This window comes from Crocuta crocuta, unplaced genomic scaffold, assembly GCF_008692635.1.
Source record: "Crocuta crocuta isolate KB4526 unplaced genomic scaffold, BGI_CrCroc_1.0 scaffold384, whole genome shotgun sequence".
NCBI lineage: Eukaryota > Metazoa > Chordata > Mammalia > Carnivora > Hyaenidae > Crocuta > Crocuta crocuta.
Genome location: NW_027532182.1, coordinates 3,064,011 through 3,083,701, shown reverse-complemented (window position 1 = coordinate 3,083,701; position 19,691 = coordinate 3,064,011). Strand labels below are relative to the sequence as shown.

Sequence of the window (19,691 nt, the reverse complement as noted above, 5' to 3'; positions counted from 1 at the left end):
TGAGTTCATCAAGACTGCAAGACTCATTACTGCTGATGATATATTCAAGCCAATTGTAGTAGTACACATTACAGAAATGAAATTAAGAAAATACTTCCATTTATGACAGCCATCAAAGAACAAAATACCTAGGAATATATTTACTATTCAAAGAGCATAACTTCTACACTTAAAAGCATATAGCATTACTGGGGTGCCTGGATAGCTCAGTTGGTTAAGTGGATACTTAACTCTTGATTCCTGCTCAGGTCATGATCTCATGGTTCATGAGTTCAAGCCCCATGTCTGCACTGACTGTGCAGAGCCTGCTTGGGATCCTCTCTCCCTCTCTCTCTGCCCCTCCCCTACTTGTTCTCTATCAATCAATTAATGAAAAACATTATACAGCACTACAGAAAGGAATTTCAGAAGATCAAAATAAACCTAAATAGAACCATGTTAATAGATCTAGTATTCTCATAGGTCTATATGTTATAATTAAACTATAAAACTTCTAGAAATAAGAAGAGAAAGTCATTGTAACCTCTGAGTTTGGCAAAAAAATTCTTACATTTCAAACATGATTCATAAAATAATTGATAAACTGAACTTCATCAAAATTAAAATTTTTGTGCTTGAAAAAAATATCATTATGAAACTAAAAGTCAATCCACAGACTGCAAGAAAATATTTGAGAATAAAAACAACTCAGTGATAACACGACAACCAATTTAAAAATCAGCAAAAGATTTAAACAGACATTAGACAAAAGATATATGAATAATAAGCGCTTAAAAATATGCTTACATTAATAATCATTAGAAAAATGCCGAACTTGGAAAGAGATACAACTATATACACATTAAAATGGCTATAATCAAAAACTCAGATAATATTATGTCTCAGAGAGAATACTGAAAAGCAAAAACCATCAGGATGCTTATGGGATGATTAAAATGATACAGCCATTTTGGAAAATATTTATTAAAAAACATAAACATGTATTTACCATACATCTCAGCAATTTCACTTCTAGGAATCTATCCAAGAAAAATGAAAAGATAGATCAACATGTGTATGAATGATCATAGCATCATTATTCCTAATAGCCCCAAATTGGAATGACCCAAATGTGTATCAACCTACAAAAATAATATGTGGTAAACCTATACAACGTAATAGTATTCAGCCATAAAAAGTAATAACTACCAATATATGCTACCACTTGGATGACCTCGAAGACAGGAAAAAAAAATGAAACTAAATGTAAAAAAAATAATAGAATGTATGATGTTATGTCTATGAATTTCCTAGAGAAGGCAGATTTATAAGAAATGAAAAAAAAAAAATCAATAGCTTCCTAAGGCTAAATGTGGGAGCAGGGATTAACTTTGGGGGATGATGGAATATTCTAACTCTGCATTAGGGTGAAGTTTGTACAACTGTAAATTTGTTTAAATTGTAAATTTAATAATTTTAAAATTAGCTGTGGAGGTGCCTGGGTGGTTCAGTCATTTAGGCATCTGACTTCGGCTCAGGTAATGATCTCACATTTTGTGAGTTCAAGCCCTGCGTTGGGCTCTGTGCTGACAACTCAGCCTGGAGCCTGCTTCAGATTCTGCATCTCCCTCTCTCTCCGCCCCTCCCCTGCTTGCCCTCTGTCTCTCTCTCAAAAACAAATAAACATTAAAAAAACAAACAACTAAATAAAGTTAGTTGGCAGAAATCACTGTTAAGTTTGGTGCATTTACACTGACAAACTGATGGTTAATTGAAATAATTTGCTAAGGAAATTCAGTCTTCAACCTAAAAAGAATAAATAAATAAAACCTAATTTCTCCTTGTTCTCAGGGTAGAGGATTGCAGGCAGGAAGGATACATCTTTTTCCTTCTCTATCTATATAGGCTTATTGTCTGCAATTCCTAGAATCTTTCCTCCTCCANGACAAACTGATGGTTAATTGAAATAATTTGCTAAGGAAATTCAGTCTTCAACCTAAAAAGAATAAATAAATAAAACCTAATTTCTCCTTGTTCTCAGGGTAGAGGATTGCAGGCAGGAAGGATACATCTTTTTCCTTCTCTATCTATAGGCTTATTGTCTGCAATTCCTAGAATCTTTCCTCCTCCGGTGTGGGGCTAAAGCTTTTATTCAAAGATGATGTAGGAAATCTATCTTTGACAGTGAGCAACAAAGTAACCAGATTAACAGAAAAGTTCTATTTCATTGCAAGGATGCCTGACATTTGAGGCCATTTTTCTCCTGTTGTCCTACTGTCATGGTCTACTTTGTAGATGAGGCTAAATAAAAAGCAATGTAACGTTACAGGCAAAAACTCAAGTTACAGAGACAGCCAAGTCCAAGTTTAATCATTTTTAGTTTTACCAGTTACTAGCGCAGCGACACTGAGAAAATTACTTGACATCTTTCATCCACAGATTCAGCCTCTAGAAATGCAGGTGAAAATAATGGATGTCTTCCTCATTCTGTTGTTTTGAGGATTAAGTGAGATGTTATATATAAAGAATTTAGCATAGTTTTTGACATTTCAAAATACATATGAAAAAGGACCACTTCTCACCTCTTCCACTGCAATTCCCCTTATCCCTGATAGCATCATTCTCTCCTATAGAACTAAAACAGCTATTGAATTGGTCTCTATGCTTCTGCCTTTTTTCTCCTATGAACTACTACTGTTAACAAAGCAGATGTTTCTAAAATGTAAATAAGATTATGTTACTCTCTTGCTCTAAAATCCTTCAGTGGTCTCCTATAAATCCCTAATCTGGTCCCCCTATGTCTCTGGCTTCATTCTTACCAATATCCTCTTTGATCACTGAATTAACCTGACCTTACAATTCCCTAAACTAGAGAATAAATTGTATCTTGAAGCATTTGCCCCTCCTGTTTACTTTTCAGAAATATTCTTCCCCCAGATAATCAGCTTAACGATAACCGACAACACTCGGACCAACTACTTCCCCCAGATAATCAAATAACTTATTCCTTCACTTTACTCATGACAGATGACCCTTTCTCAAGGACATTTTTCCTGAGTCCTCTAACAGAGAAAACTCTGTCACTCTATGTCCCTTTAAACTTACTTTATGCTTACTATTGAATAACACACGTATTAATTTTTCTGTCAGCTTATAATTTTTGCTCCTTCTAGAGTAAAAGTAACATGAAGGTTCTTTGTATCTTCACTTTACTATTGTTTTCTTAGGATCTATAACAGTGCCAGATACATAGCAGGCTCTCAATAAATGTCTAATAAATGAAGGAATAAATATTAATTCCTCAATATAATTAAATATCATTATAATTGAACAAAGACCTTAGGTGATTTGACTCAACATTAGCTAATACACATAACACTGCAATCAATTTCCTAATCACACTCAGGTGACTATATTAAAATCTTCGTGTGTCTTAATGGTTATTGAAAAATCAAAACAACAGGGGTACCAGGTGCCTCAGTCAGTGACCAGTTTTGGCTCAGGTCATGATCTCATGATTTGTGAGTTCAAGCCCCACAATGGGCTCTCTGCTGTCAGTGCAGGGCCCACTTCAGATCCTCTGTCTCCCTCTCTCTCTGCCCCTCACCTGCTTGCACTCTCTCAAAAATAAACATTTTAAAAAAATCAAACAACACACACAAATTTGTCATTCCAACTGGATAACATGTTCACAGATAATACAAACACTTCTATAAATATTAAATGAAAATAAAATATTTCTCTATTTCTGTTTCCATATTAAACAGTATAATTTATCTCCCTTAGGGAGTGTGTATATATTTTAAGACCTCTACACATCCCTCCACTACTCTCTTAAGAGAACACAAATTTATTCTACAAACAATTAATCATAGCTTCCTGGCAATAGTTTACAGACCCAATCATCCCATAGCTATTTATCTCCTTCCTTGTAAATTACCTTATTATATACAGTTTAACTGTTTGCAACCTGAATTTTCTATTATGTTTCATATTTACTTTGTAACTACAGTAAAATTCGTCCATAAATCACTAAGTATGACCTCTAAATTCAATTCTATAAAGTTCTATGGGAGCAAAAAACAGGCACCTGGTTGGTAGAGATCCTAGACTGGACTACAGGATTTAAATCCTCCTAAGATTCAGCTGACTTTTGGGGTCATTAAGTGAAAGCTGAAAACTTAAATAATCACAGTGATAATTCTAAGTCCCATGGTTAGATAGATTCACCTGGAAAGTTATCTTTTTAATTGGTTCCAGGAGGATTCTCTGGGCAAAAAGAGGGCCATTAGGACCCATGCCTGACCTCTGTGCTCACCTAAATAGGGTTACCTTTGTGTTTGTTTTCACCTGGCCGTGCCATCTTCTCCCCACTTTTCCCACTGTCCTTGACAATACTTAACACACCTTGGTTAAGGAGGTAGATGAGAGACAATCACCAAACTGTACCTTATTTATACTAAACAGACTTTTGCTTAAATCTTCTTTAGTCTCATAAATATCTTCCAAGATAGGATTATAATTTTTGGAGTGTAAATAAATTAATTACATATCTGTCATTTACCTCCCACTAGCAAGTACACTGTCACCAAACGGAGAAAGACACCAATTAAAAACAAAACTAAACAAACAAAAAAAACTTCACAAAAATATAAAAATGCTCTTAGTAGTGATCTTTGAAGGCCTCTACTTCGTTAGCTGATGCTTCTAGCCTGGGGGCCTGGCGGGCTGGGTCATCTTGGCCATCTTTTAGGAATACACCCTCATCATGCTCCACGCCCATCACCTGGGTGAAATATTCATCTACACACCACCACCCTTTCCTTCTCCTCCTCTTCCTGCTCCCATTGCTGCTGCTGGCAAGTCCCCTCTGCTTCCTGAGTGGCCCCTAGGGTCCTGGGCATCACTGTCCCACTGACCTCTGTCCATGCTGTCTCCATGCCCACCAGGCTCTTCCGCTTGAAGGCCTCTCACCTGCCCCTGCTTGCACTGGATGTTTTGGGCCTGCTGATCCTGCCTCTGGGCCTTGAGCAGCAGCTTCTCCTTGGCTGTCAGGGTGACCTGGTGTTCCTCCAACCTCGTGTGCAGAAACTGACACGGGGTGTTGTATGCAGGGGAAGAATCACTCAATTCTACTCCTGAAATCAATATGCACTGTATGCTAACTAACTTGGATGTAAATTTAAGAAAGAAATAAAAACAATTAAGGATAATTTAAAAAAAACAACAAAGAACCTGGCATCCTTCTGTATCTTGATGAGCAGCCGCATCGTGGGAGACCAAATCTCAGTGAGCCACACTCAGCCACTACCATGGCTTCTTGCGGCAGCTCAAGTCACCATCTATGCTCACCTTCGGGCTTCGCCTCGCTCTCTGAAAGCCCCGCGCCTGTGGCCCGCAGGTCACCCATGTCCTGCCGGTGGCTCATGTTGGGGAGCTCCTGGAGACCCTTCATAACCATCCCACGACCTGCACCCACAGGAACGGCTTTGATGCTTTGATGGTGGAAATCCAGCTCCTGGGAGTGGAGCTGTAGTGAATGACAAGGCGGTGCTCCACGGTGTTCTGTTCCCCGTGTGCACGCTCATGGAGGGGAACTGACTCTGGGACATGGTGGACATGAGTTTCAGGTGCGTGCTGTGGAGGCCAAAACTGTTGAGCACCCGGAGGGACAGGCTGGCCAACAGCTGCTCACGCATGCGGCGCCACCGCCCGAGGAGACATCAGCAACCTCCGTGTACTTTGAAAGTCAAGAGGAGGCTTTCTAGAAGCTGCATGAGCTTAGTAAACACTGCTCCTCGTTTTGCTCAAGATTAGGAAATGTATGACCTTTAGGGGCCCAACTACTGCCATAAAACCCTTCAGACAGTTTTTCGTTAGAACTTGTAGCCAGGCGGCGGTGAGCTGGCGGGTAAACCACCCGGCTGAGCAGAGGCACTCCCCAAACTGCTCAGCGCCAAGGGAACAGAAGGAGTGCGGCTGCGCGGGCCCAGCCTCCGGGGGCGGAGCCGCACGTTGCGCGCGCACTGCTCGCTCGTGTGGACACGCCCATTCAGGGCCCAGGCCACGGCTAGGTCTGCAGGGCCCTGTGTCCATGCTGCCGGAGCTGGGCTGCTCTCTTCTGGTGCCTGTGAAGACTACGGGGCAGCCCACTGTTACATACACATATGACTTTAAAAATCTCAGGAAACAAACAGAAATTTGTTTCCTGAGTGGTGCACAGGTTGGGATGTGCTGGGGGAGACAGGTAAAAGTGGAGTCAAGTCACTTGTTAAACAAGGCATTGCTTATGGGAGGCTTGATAATCCCATCCCCTGGAATTCCAGAGCGGGATGCTTTCCTTCCTGATCACCTTCACATGTTACTCAGAATCAACACATCCCCCACCTTGCCGATGATACACTGTTGCATGTGAACAAGGATTTTCTTTAGATTGACACTCCTTCAAATCCTGACCTTCAGCAGCTTATACACTGAGAATTTCTGTCTTCGTGTCCGATCATCCATCTGTGTGTTCCCTTGGTCAGCATTTTAAATAACTTCAGACTGGCTCTTTATCCAAGTCACACACATCTGGTACTGGTGAAACACTTCCTTGTCCCTGGCAACACATCACTTTAAGTATCTGTCTGTTTCTCTCTCTCACTCTCTCAAGTTGATAGCTACAGGCTCTTGCCTTTATATCCTTAGTAAGAGTGCACTGTGTTACTCCCTTACAATTATAAGAAACATAATACCAAGCACTCCAAAGGGTCCCATAGAAGCCCTTTTCAGTAGAATTGAGGTTGGGGGCAGGCACCCTCTCCTTTGGAGCGGCAGAGACTCAGCACACGCACAACTCATTCCAAAGAGCCCCCAGGCATCCTCTGTCCATCACTCCCTTAACGTGTTTATGTTCTTGGGGACTTTCTAGAACTCAATAAATATTTGTTTTTAAATATTTCCCTTGAAAACTTCCCATTGCTCAGGCATATCACTTAAGAATTTTATGTTTGGTATGATTTGGTCTTGGTTTAAACTTTAAAAAAAATATTTTTTTAATGTTTTATTTATTTTTTGAGAGAGAGACAGACAGTGTGAGCAGGGGAGGGTCAGAGAGAGAGAGAGAGAGGAAAACACAGAATCTGAAGCAGGCTCCAGGCTCTGAGCTAACTGTCAGCACAGAGCCCGATGCGGGGCTCGAACCCATAAACCGTGAGATCATGACCTGAGCCAAAGCCTGCGCTTAACCAATTGAGTCACCCAGGTGCCCTGATTTGGTCTTGGTTTAAAACTGACCTGCTATTATATTCACATCATTGAAAAGTGGTGGATCTAAGATTTAAACCTAGGTCAATGTGACTCAAAAGCTCCTGTTCTGTTCCCCGTACACAAGTACACTGTCTCACACCGTGTCCCACCTCCATCTCCACAGCTTGTCTTTGACCTTTATAAGTGGTCTGAAAAAGCGGTGGTTTTGCCTCACTCTCTTGGAATGGTTTACTTTGAATTCTGAAGGAGGATTTACTTGAGCTCTTACCCATTAGCTTTAAAGAATCCACTAACATTATGGCTCTTCTTCTCTTTCATGTTCTTTATCCAGTAAATTTCTTTGTGGGGACATCTATGTGGCAACTTATCTACCCACACTCCATCTTGGTAAATGACAGCAGTTGTTTTCCTTCTCAAACAGAACTTGCATAATCAGAAATTGGGTTAATATCAGAACTATTCACCTAATCGCTGTATATACCATTTTTCAATAAATATATTTGGCAGCTAAGTAACATAATTTGTTCTGTTTTCCCTTTGAAGTATTTTTAATCACAAACTAGGGGGTCGAATGGGCCTATATTTACAGATCATTTGATAATTCCGATGATTCTACTACATTTGGTTAAATTTTTTAGAAGCAGAGGAGTGATAATTTAGTGTATGCAAGAAATTTTAACTGGGAGTCAGAAGACTAACAATACCTGCCCAGACACCCACATAAGATTGTTGGTAAATGTGTGTAATAGCATTTTATAAAACATAAAGGGAATTTAATGCCATTACCCACCCCCACACCTTGCTTCATAATGCACAAAAAGCACTGGTTACATTCATCAAGAAAATGTACATAACCCAAAGGTATATAGTTGAAGCAATTCTTTATTATTAAAAGTTCTATAAATGTGGAAATGTCCTTTTATGAAGTTAGTGAGAGTATCTTGGAGAGGAACATTGCTTTTATTCTGATTCACTCAATTATTTGTAACCTACTGAATACTTTGAACATATTCCTCAATACATTTGTAACATATTAGAAACATGATAGGTTTTGAGAAAGCAAATGATGCAAACATCATCTTTGTATTTTGTGTATGCAATTTTATTTCTTTCACATTTCCCCATATTTCATTTGATATGTTCTATTCAAGCCGTATCCAATGAAATCAAGCCACAAGAACTCAAATTCTCAGTCTATAGTTACCAACCAGTGAATAGGTTGTCCTTCAACTTCATTTAAATAAGAGATCTTGAATTTTAGTATATTAAAAGAAGCCTAAAATACTAAGATTATTGTCCTTTAAAACACTCATCCTTACACATTTCAGTAAAACCTACATCTTTAAATCATTCCTTTGATAACAATCTAATAAAACACAATTTCCAATCACACAAAAGAGAAATTACATAAGTGTAGGATAAGTCAATAATAGATTCAGTTAACAATGGGCACAGGTAGAAATAGTCATTTTTGGTTGCGGAGTGACGCTGGGCAGAGTGGTCATTTCTTATAGCAAAGATGTTAAATGGACAAAAGAAAGGACATTTAATTTTAAAAATCTAAGGGGGTGCCTGGGTGACTTAGCCAGTTAAGTGTCAGACTCCTGGTTTTAGCTCAGGTCATGATCTCAGGGTACTTGAGTTTGAGCTCCACATCAGGCTCTGCGCTGACAGCATGGAGTCTGCTTAGGATTCTCTCTCTCCCTCTCTCCGTCCCTCCCCTGCTTGTGTGTTCGCTATAAATAAATAAATAAATAAATAGCTTTTAAAAAGTAAATTCAATAAATTTAAAAAACTAGGCAAGCTATAAATATCTAACATATAAACATCTAATTTAAGACAATTTAAAAGCTAAATATTTTCATGTAATCTCATATTATTCAAATTTTCCAAGGACTAATTCTGCATCCTCTGAATTCCGTAGATTTTTTTAAATGTTATACTGGCAAAATGATAGTCAGGGGACTTAACACCAGCCTAAAACCATGCAACTTATGTAACTGACATGAACGTTGTTAACTCCATTTTTATTTTGAATTCAAACATATCAAGGCAGAACCACTGGCTACATATCTATATGCTTTTTCAGAATACGGTTAAAGAAAGTGCCTTCTGATTGTGATCCAGAGCACCTGCAGACATAAGTCCATCACTATCCTCATGTATCCTGTATATGATAAATAGACACACATATATTATCATAAATTTGGGTTTTTACCCTTATCTTCCCTATTGGACTACAAACTCTTTGAGGACTAATAGAGTGAGTTATTAATGTATGTATACCAAGTGATATATAGTAAGCATTGTGAACATTCTATAAATGTAGAATAAATACAAAATAGTTTAATAAATTAAGTATATTAATTTGAAAAACCTAATTGTTTAAATATTAGATCCATTTTGAATTAATTTTTATATATGATGTGAAGATTTAACTTGATTTTTTTTTGTATATGGATATCCAGTGTTCCCAGCACTGTTTGTTGAAAAGACTGTCCTTTCCATATTGAATGGTCATGGCCCCCTTGCCAAAGATCATTTGACGTTATACATGAGGGTGTATTTCTGAGCTTTCTCTTCTATTTCATTTATCTATGTGTCTTTGTGCCAGTACCACACTGGTTTGACTATCATAACTTTGTAGTAAATTTGAAATCATGAAGTGTGAGACCTTTAATTTTGTTCCTATTTTCAATAATATTTTGCTATTTGGAGTCCCTTGAGATGCCATATGAATTTTAGGAATATCACAAAAATAAATACATTCATACACACCCTTTGGTAAGTCAAATGCGGTCACTCTGTAATGAAAAAAAATAACCAAAACTTTGGTGGCACCCTTAATGTCTATCTTAAGAACATGGGTGAATAAATATCTTAGATATATACTATGGAATACCTTATGGCAAGAAGCAATCAATTAGATAATTGGCAACATGAAGATATCACAAAGCAATATTTTTTTGAGTTAAAGAGAGAGGCATCTTATTTTTTAACTCAAATATTATTTTAAGATCTATGTTGCCAATTATATAATTTATTAGTGGTTGTTTCTACTGTAAGTTATTTTATAGGATGTCTCATGTATGCATCTAATATATGTTACATATAATATAGAGAGATATATATGTGTGCCTGTGTGTGTGTGTATTCATACAGAAAGAGATTCAGGAGGATGAAAAATAAAGAAAAACTAGCAAGAGATAATTTGAGGCTTAATAAAGTACAAACTTTAAAATGGAGGATTAATTAAAATATTGTCTTCATCTTAGATTAATGGGTACTTAATGGTCTGGGATAAAATGCAAAAACGATGGTATCTAAAACAACTTTGAGGGAAGCATAATTACTACACCCTAAAAACTGTTAGAACAGAAGTGGCTCCAGTGTTGATAAAGACATGATGTAGATGCAAGTGGAGAGTTAGAATAAAACTGTCTCACGAATTATAAGAATGGAAACAGCAGTTTCTCCCACATTATTCTATTATCATGTAGTTGTAACTTTCACATGTAAGCCTTTAAATCAACTGAAGTCTATTTTTGTAAGTAGTATAGAGGGTAAGGCAATTTTTCTAACATCACTTTACAGGACCCATTTTTATAACACCATATGTGTAATACACTTTATATAGATAATGCATCATACACTATGTCTACTTATTTATGTGCTGCATGTGTATGTATATATAACATTTAAAAAGGAAGTGCTAAAATTATATACAATTAAATAATATGATGTTTGCCTGGCTAAATGAATTTAAGCTGAGATTCCTTTGCTTGAATCTGAAACAGTCTTGAACAAAGATGTTATGAAATATTACTGAGAAGATACTATAATACAGGTATGTCTGTCATTGTTTCATCAGACCGATTTGAAAGAAGAAACTGGAAAAATAATTTAAAGCCGACAGTACAAGTCTTAGATTGAGGTGAAATAAACCTCATGGAAAGACTTAAGCTGTTGCCATATGTATTTCATAGAGAGGAAAACTGAGGCCAATTAAGGCTAAGTGACTTTCTCTGAAATCCTAGCTAGTGAGGAGAGTATCTAAGATTTGTATTCTGCTCCATTAGTCTACTCTTAACCTCAGGCTTCGTCCACTAAACCAGGGGTCAGCAGACTTTTTCTAGAAAGGGCCAAATATTACATATTTTAAGCTTTGCAGCCCACATTCTCTCTGATGCAACTGTTCAGCTCTGTCATTACAGGAATCAAGGAATCATAGACAACATGTAAACAAATAAGCATGACTATATTCCAAAAAAATATTTATAGACATAATTTTAATTTCATAAAATTTCACATTTTGTGATATTTTATTTTCCCCTCAAATTTTTTCAGCATTTTTTGAAATATAACAAATATCCTTTGCTTATATGCTATATAAAAACAGGTGGCAGGCTAGGTTTGGCCCATGGGCTGTAATTTTTCACTTCTGCACTAAACTGTGTGAAACAAGTAGTCAGAAAGGGATTGAAATTTATATTTCAGTAGTAAGATCCTGCACTGAGATCATTTTACCTTATGAATGTACACCGAAGTTATTTTATGGCATCAAAAATAGATACCCAGCAGAGAGACAGAAATCAAAACTCTGGGGTGCCTGGGTGGCTCAGTCAGTTAAACGTCCGACTTCGGCTCAGGTCATGATCACATGGTTTATGGGTTCAAGCCGTGCGTCAGGCTCTGTGCTGATGGCTAGCTCAGAGCCTGGAGTCTGCTTCAGATTCTGTGTCTCCCTCTCTCTCTCTCTCTCTCTTAGAAATAAAAAGAACATTAAAAAAAAAAAAAAGAAATGCAAAACCAGAGTCCAAGATTTAATCATGGTAAATATTTTTTTGAGAGTCATTTACATGACTTTTTTTATTATAACTCAGGGTGAGGTAGTAGATGAAAATATGAGTTTGGAAACAGCCAGAACTACGCAGTGGAAGGAGAGAAAGGAGCAAGACAGTGACTTGGGTATGGCAATAGCAGTGAAAAGGATAGAATCAGGATGAGCACATTGATAAGAAATAGGGAAGGAGTTTGTTTCATGAAAGAGAAGGAGTAGAGCTAATAAACACAAGAGGCAAGGAAAATCCATGTCTCCCTTTCACAACTAAGTACATCAGCAATGACTTCTGAAAAGAGTCACCACAGAAAGCTTAGCATGAGGAGCAAGTTACAGGTGCTTAAGTAGGAGGCATAATGGAAGATCCAGCTTTCCTTTAGAAATGAACTTTCTGGGGGTGCATGAGTGGCTCAGTTAAGCGTCCTATTTCCACTCAGGTCATGATCTTCTGGTTGGTGGGTTCCAGCCCCACATCAGGCTCTGTGCTGACAGTTCAGAGCCTGGAGCGTGCTTTGGATTCTGTGTGTCTCTCTCTCTGCCCCTCCCCCACTTGTGCTTTGTCTCTGTCTCTCAAAAATAAATAAAATGTTTTAAAAAACTTAGAAATTAACTTTTTGAAAGGAGACGACATCTTTATCTAAAACTTAATGCTTAGTAAATACCTAATTCAGTGAAACCTTTATATTTCATAGGTAAGCATTGATAACAGTAAGTAACTGAGAGATAACAGTGTTTATGCTCAGACCTGTAAATCTTTGCAAAGATTATGAAACTTTACATATTCTGGGCCCTCCATAAGCTCTTACCTATTCATTAGAACTTTTCTCATGTATTTACAACTTTTATTGCAGTGTGTTTCAATATATGAGATATATGGCTAATTTGGAGCCTGTGGTGAATCTATCAGTCTTCCAACTTTAAATGATCCTCTGGCCCTGAGGTCTCTTTGTATAGGAGATGGAACTGGATAAAAAGTAGCTCCCATGTTGATATTTTCAGGGAAAGAGAAATTAGAATGAAAACATGGAATATGGAATTATACCCCCTCCAGGGCGGAGAAAGTTTTCAACAAGAAATACAATCTATGAAGGTAAGGTAAAAATTGGTTTCTGATTTAGGATCTCAGAAGGATAAACAAGGCAAATATTGAGAAGACATTAACTTACAGAATAAGTACAGAGGTATGGGGAAGATTAAGAGAACGCACAAGGCATGGTTAGCCAAAAGCAAGAAGCTGCTTTTATGCTGAGGACTGAAGGGAGGGTGGACAAAATAGTTTCTACAATTCAGTGAGGCTGAGACCATAGAGGAAGCTCAGATTCCAGAAGTTCTACTCATGTAGGGTTACAGCCACTGCTACAGATTCAGCCTCCTAGTAAAAGTGTGGCAATCTGTAAGATTTAACTATTCTTTAGGCATTTAATAAAATGGCTATACACAAGATCTTTGCCTGTAAAAAAAAAAAAAAAAAGCTGATGATGCATTATCAGATATCTGACAATATTTTAATATTTTAACCAAATGGCTTACATCATTTGATTAGAGTACATTTGAACATATTATGATAAATACATATTGTTTGCTATATTCTGCACTAAAATACATCTTGGATTTGTTATTTAATAAAATACTGATTTCTTCTATAATCTTCAACCAGGATTCTCTGCCATCTATGTCACATATTTGGAAACAATTTTAATATATTATTATACTCAATTCAAAAATATCAACCTCTGGGAGTGCCTGGGTAGCTCAGTCAGTTAAGCCTCTGACTGCAGCTCAGGTCACCATCTCACAGTCTGTGAGTTCCAGCCCTGCATCAGGCTCTGTGCTGACATCTCGGAGCCTGAAGCCTGCTTCAGATTCTGTGTCTCCCTCTTAATCTGCCCCTCCCCCACTCACACTTTATCTCTCACTCACAAAAGTAAATAAACATACAAAAGAATTTTAAGTAAAAAAATATCAACCCCAACATTTTTCACAGTGTTTGGGGGAAAAAACTATACTCTATCAAACACATTTATATTTTTCTTCTTTCATATTGTCTTCATTTAGCTTTCTTGGGTAAGATTAATTCATTGACACACTGTAGTATTTTTCCTGAACATCAGGAAGAATAATAATTAGAAAACAATATTCCTGGCTAATAGGGAATAAGGCAATTTATAAATAAGTATATTGGAATTTATAAGAGAGAAAGTGGAGGAAAAGAGATAAAGTGGCAACTTCATGAAAGATGTAGTATCTGAGCTCAGTATTTAAGAATGAGTGACAGGATATTTTCCAATTACAGGGAGCAAAGAGAATGCCTCCCCTCTAACTGTGATAAGTGAAAAGAAGCAGGCCCTGGGTGCAAACAACACCACCATAACTGGAAATAAATCAGCAATGATGCAGTCCTTGGGATGGATTGCTCTCTGGGGAAATACCATTCTATCTACCAGATTCTATAATAGTGGGCAAAGTGACTACAACAAACTTCTACTAATGCCAAGTAAGTGCTTTGCCTTAACATGCTGTGACTACAGAATTTATGTCAAAACATAATACACACTATGTGATCATCTCCCTAGTAAATCCTTTCCAAACTATTTGAACTCAACACATTTTTATCCGGTTTGGAAGAGCAATAGTATGTTTTATTATCCTGGAATCTTGATAAAATAGAACAAGAAAATTTACATTGAAAATGAAGATGCACATTCTTATAAACAGCTGCAAACTTATGTACTACTCGTTGATTCTTAAATAGCTACAAAGGGGACTAATATCTGAGAAAAGAAATAGAAAGAGTTTTGAAAAAAATATGTCCATTACAAAGCTGGTTAAATGATGCTTATTCCTTAACAGTTAATTATCTTTTTACAAATGTGGAAGTAAAGGTTTTTTTTTTTAATTGTAGTTACAAATATCTACTATTTATTAGCTCTAATTCATATTATTTTATTTTGTATTTATTATTCTGACAACTTCGTCAAAGTGTGTTTGGCAACAATGTGGGCCTAGTATAATATGGTGCCATCACAGGCAAATTCTGAGTATCTGTTCCTATTTCAGAGCTCCCTATGCAACTGATTGAGGTCTCTGCTGAAGAGGTATCATGGGTGAATTTACTTCATTGTCCAGACCTGCTTCTCTATCCCTGGAGAATTGTAATTCTCAAGGGGACTCACTATTATCTTCACAGGTGCAAATATCAGTGTCAGAACCCATATCACAGAGAATCCAACCTAAGACAGATGTCCATATTCTCTAAGTTGATCTGTAGATTCAATGAAATTCTAATAAAATCCAAATTGATTCTTGATGAAATTGACAAGTTGATTCCAAAACTCTGTATGAAAAGGCATATGATCTAGAATGGCCAATTTGGGTAAGAAAAAGATGGAGAACTTAATACAACTTGATTTCAAGTTTTACTTCATAAGCCAGTAATCAAGATATGGTGATACACACACAGATCAATGGATACACACACAGGTCAATGGAATGGATTGCAGAGATGAGAAAGAGTACCACACATGATTTTTAACCAAAGCAATTCAGAGGAAAGGTAAATCTTTCCAACAGAGACAATCTGGATGCATAAAAGTTACATTTGTGGAAGCATGAAGTACAAATTCACCAAACACAGAATGACAAATGAGGCTCCTACCACTTCCATACTTTGGTAATTGCACCCGTGTATTATACTCATTTGGGAAATATCATATAAGGCCACAGAATTATGATATACACCGCATCATGGTTAGATGGAGCACCATTCTTGTAGCATAAAATCTCAAAGTGGGAATCTCACCCGTGCCTTCAAAAGACAATTCCATCCATCACTCTACTGCTTTGGACCTATAGAATATTATAATAGACCAATGGCTCTCATAGTAATGCGACTACTTCATCACCATATTGGCTCTTATGAAAGCCAATTTCAAAAAGGGTACCTATTCATTCTATTTCTGTGTACACATCCTTTTGTGTAGTCTTCTGTCACACCAAATGGGGCTAATTTCTATTAACAATAGGATCTTGTGGAAGTAATATTTAGTTTTGTGACTTTCAAAGCTATTCCACATAACGTATTTCAGTCACCTTGTTCCCTACTAGACCATTTGCTCCAGGGGAAGCATTTGTTAAAGTTCTAAGAAAGCTCAAGCAGGCTTATACAGGCTCCAAGTACAAGGAACTGAAATTCACTACAAAGAACCAGCACTTACTTGCCAGGTCTGTGAGTGAGAGAAAACTGGCAATGGATATCCAGAAGCAATCAATCCTTCAGGTCACTACAGCTCCGGCTTACGTGTTGAGTGTAACTGTACCTTGTATAAGTATACAGCTAAGCCACTCCCAGACTCTTGACCCAAAGAAATTGTATCATAAATGTGTATTGTTTTAAGCTTTGTATGTTCTTTTTGTAGTTCTTTTACGTGTGAAGTTAAATTGAGAGTTTTCTTGTTTTCTGAGGTATGCCTGTATTGCTATGAACTTTTCTCTTGGAACCACTGTTGTTGCATTCTATAGGTTTTGGTATGTTGCATTTCTGCTTTCATTTATCACTAGGTATTTTAATTTGGGGGGCCTTTGTTTTCAGCAATAGAAAATTAATAAAGCTGTAAAGCAGGTCCATTAGACTAATGCAATTTTATGTGTAATCTCATAGGTGAACCAAACATAGATGCTCAGAAAACGGTGCTAGGGAAAACTCCATGAGAAGAAAAGAAAAACCTAATCCCAGAATATATGTTGATTCTAATCAAGATGGATCACTGTCCTCTCCAAAGCAATCATGTGACCATCCCTTAAAGGGTGGTATCATAGTGGGAGGTAAATGCAAGTTTCTGTTAATGACAGTTAGACATTTAGCAGCTGCAATAGCTAACTCAGACTTGAAGCTCATGCTACTGAGCCTTTCTATAGCATCTATTCCTGTCACCATGACTATTCCTTTTATATACCCATTGTGGCACCACTGAGGTGATCAATGAAAAAAACTAGCTGACATCAATCAGGGAGCTCATTTTGCTTACTTGTGAATTTAGCTCCTACTCTGTAGGCCAGTTGAAAGCTATCGCTTCACCTTGAAGGAGACATCCTAATAGACACCCATACCACTGGGCCCCTAGCAAAACTGACTTATGTATAAATTGTTGAATCTTCACAGTTTATTTTCTATTCTGTTTTTAATGTTTTCTTATTTTTTTTTTTATTTTTGAGAGACAGAGAGTGAGGTTTGGAGAGGCAGAGAGAGAGAGAGAGAGAGAGAGAGAGAGAGACAGAATCCAAAGCAAGCTCCAGGCCCTGGCTTGAACACATGAACCGTGAGATCATGACCTGAGCTGAGGTCAGGTGTTTAACAAACTGAGCCACCCAGGCGCCCCTACTTTTTATTCTAAAGACTGTACATGTCTCATCAAGACCTAGCACACCTGTCACAATTTTCTCAGTCTGACTGACCTGATATATTTAAACATTGGACTAATGTTTTGCTCACAGAATTATCCAGGCAGACTAGATAACTTTGGACTATATTTTGACTCATGTTATGGTCCAGTATGTGGTCCACCCTGCTGTTTTGCATTTATACTTGAAAAGAGCATGTGTTTTATAATTATTGAGCTTAATTTTGTATCGATAAATTGAATCCAGTTATGTAATTTCATGTGCAATTTGTCTATGTCACTATGTTTCACTGTATCTTCTATATACATATCACTACTGATATTTTTATCTGTTCTCTATTCATTACTAAGAAAAGGGTGTTAAAATCTGCATTGGTCTTATTAGCCATTTAGTTCTGCCAGATGAATCTTATAGTATATAATGTACCTTACAGTTCTGTTATTAGATTTATAGACATTTAGGATATACATAGTAACTATTAACTATTATGAAGAATTAACTGTTTCATGATTCTGATAGGTTCCTATTTATCTTTTGTTATACACTTTATGTCAGCTTTTTCTGATATTAATACAACCATACCATATTTCTCATGCTTATTATATAGTTCCATCCTTTTACATTCAACCTAGTTATGTCTTTGTGTATAAAATATATTCTAACTCTTGAGACCACAAGATAATTATGTCTTACTTTTTTTTTTATTTAGTCTGACCATCTCTGCCTTTTACTTAGAATGCTTAGTCCATTTGCATTTAATGTTGTTATTTATATGGTTTGGTTTAATTCATCTACTTGCAATGTGCTCTGTAGTGGTACTATATAGTTTCCTGGTTCCCTTTCTCCTTCCCTGAATTCTTTGGAGTTAATAAAAGAAGTTTTGTTATTTAACCTTCTTTATAGACTTTTTAGCTGTGTCTCTTTATACTACTTATTAGTAGTTTGTCTAGAGGTGATGTTATGTATCTTAACTTACCAAGTTTTTCTTGATTTGGTATTGTGAAATGTTATAGTAAGTAAAGTAAAATGTTATAATAATAGTGAAATTCCATTATACGCTCATTCTTGGTGCTATGGTTGTAATATATTTTACATCTGCTTATGAAATAAGTCCTGCAATGTTACACTTTTGATTTATAGTTTTCTTTATAAAAATTAAAAGAAAAATGTATTTTTTATCTATCCACATTTATCATCTTGTGTTCTTTCCTTATGGAAGATTCAAGTTTCCATTTGCTGTTATTTCTCTTCGGTCTCAAAAACTTCCTCATTTTCTGAAAAAAACAGGCACGCTAGTAACATTTTTTCTCAGCTGTAATTTACCTTAAATGTCTTTCTCAATTTTTTTTTACAAATAGTTTATTGTCAAATTGGTTTCCACATAACACCCAGTGCTCATCCCCACAAGTGCCCTCCTCCATGCCCATCTCCCCCCTCCCCCCCACATCCATCAGTCCTCAGTTTGTTTCTCAGCATTCAAGAGTCTCTCATGGTTTGCCTCTCTCCCTTTCCCCCAGCATTTCCCTCCTTCTTCTCCCCCATGGTCCTCCGTTAAGTTCCTCCTAATCCTCCTATACGTGCAAACATGTGATATTTGTCCTTCTCTGCCTGACTTATTTCGCTCAGCATAACACCCTCAAGGTCCATCCATGTTGCTACACATGGCCAGATTTCATTGTTTCTCATTGCCATGTAGTATTCCATGGTATAGATAAACCACATCTTCTTGATCCATTCGTCCGTTGATGGACACTTAGGCTCTTTCCATGTTTTAGCTATTGTGGAGAGTGCTGCTATGAACATTGAAGTCCGTGTGCTCCTATGCATCAGCATTTCTGTATCCCTTGGGTAAATTCCTAGCAGTGCTATTGCTGGGCCATAGGGGAGTTCTATTGTTAGTTTCCTGAGGAACCTCCACACTGTTTTCCAGAGGGGCTGCACCAGTTTGCATTCCCACCAACAGTGTAGGAGGGTACCCATTTCTCCACATCCTCGCCAGCATCTAGAGTTCTCTGATTTGCTCATTTTAGCCACTCTGACTGGCGTAAGGTGGTATCTCAGTGTGGTTTTGATTTGTATTTCCCTGATGAGGAGAGATGCTGAGCATTGTTTCATGTGTCTGTTGGCCATCTGGATGTCCTCTTTGGAGAAATGTCTGTTCATATCTTCTTCCCATTTTTTTCACTGGGTTGTTTGTTTTTCAGGTGTGGAGTTTGGTGAGTTC

General features: G+C 37.2%; 1 pseudogene; it reads right to left on the bottom strand.

Moving 5' to 3' along the window:
- Positions 1-5,314: 5,314 nt before the first annotated feature.
- LOC144242546 (suppressor of SWI4 1 homolog pseudogene) lies at positions 5,315-6,075 on the bottom strand (annotated as a pseudogene).
- Positions 6,076-19,691: the final 13,616 nt, after the last annotated feature.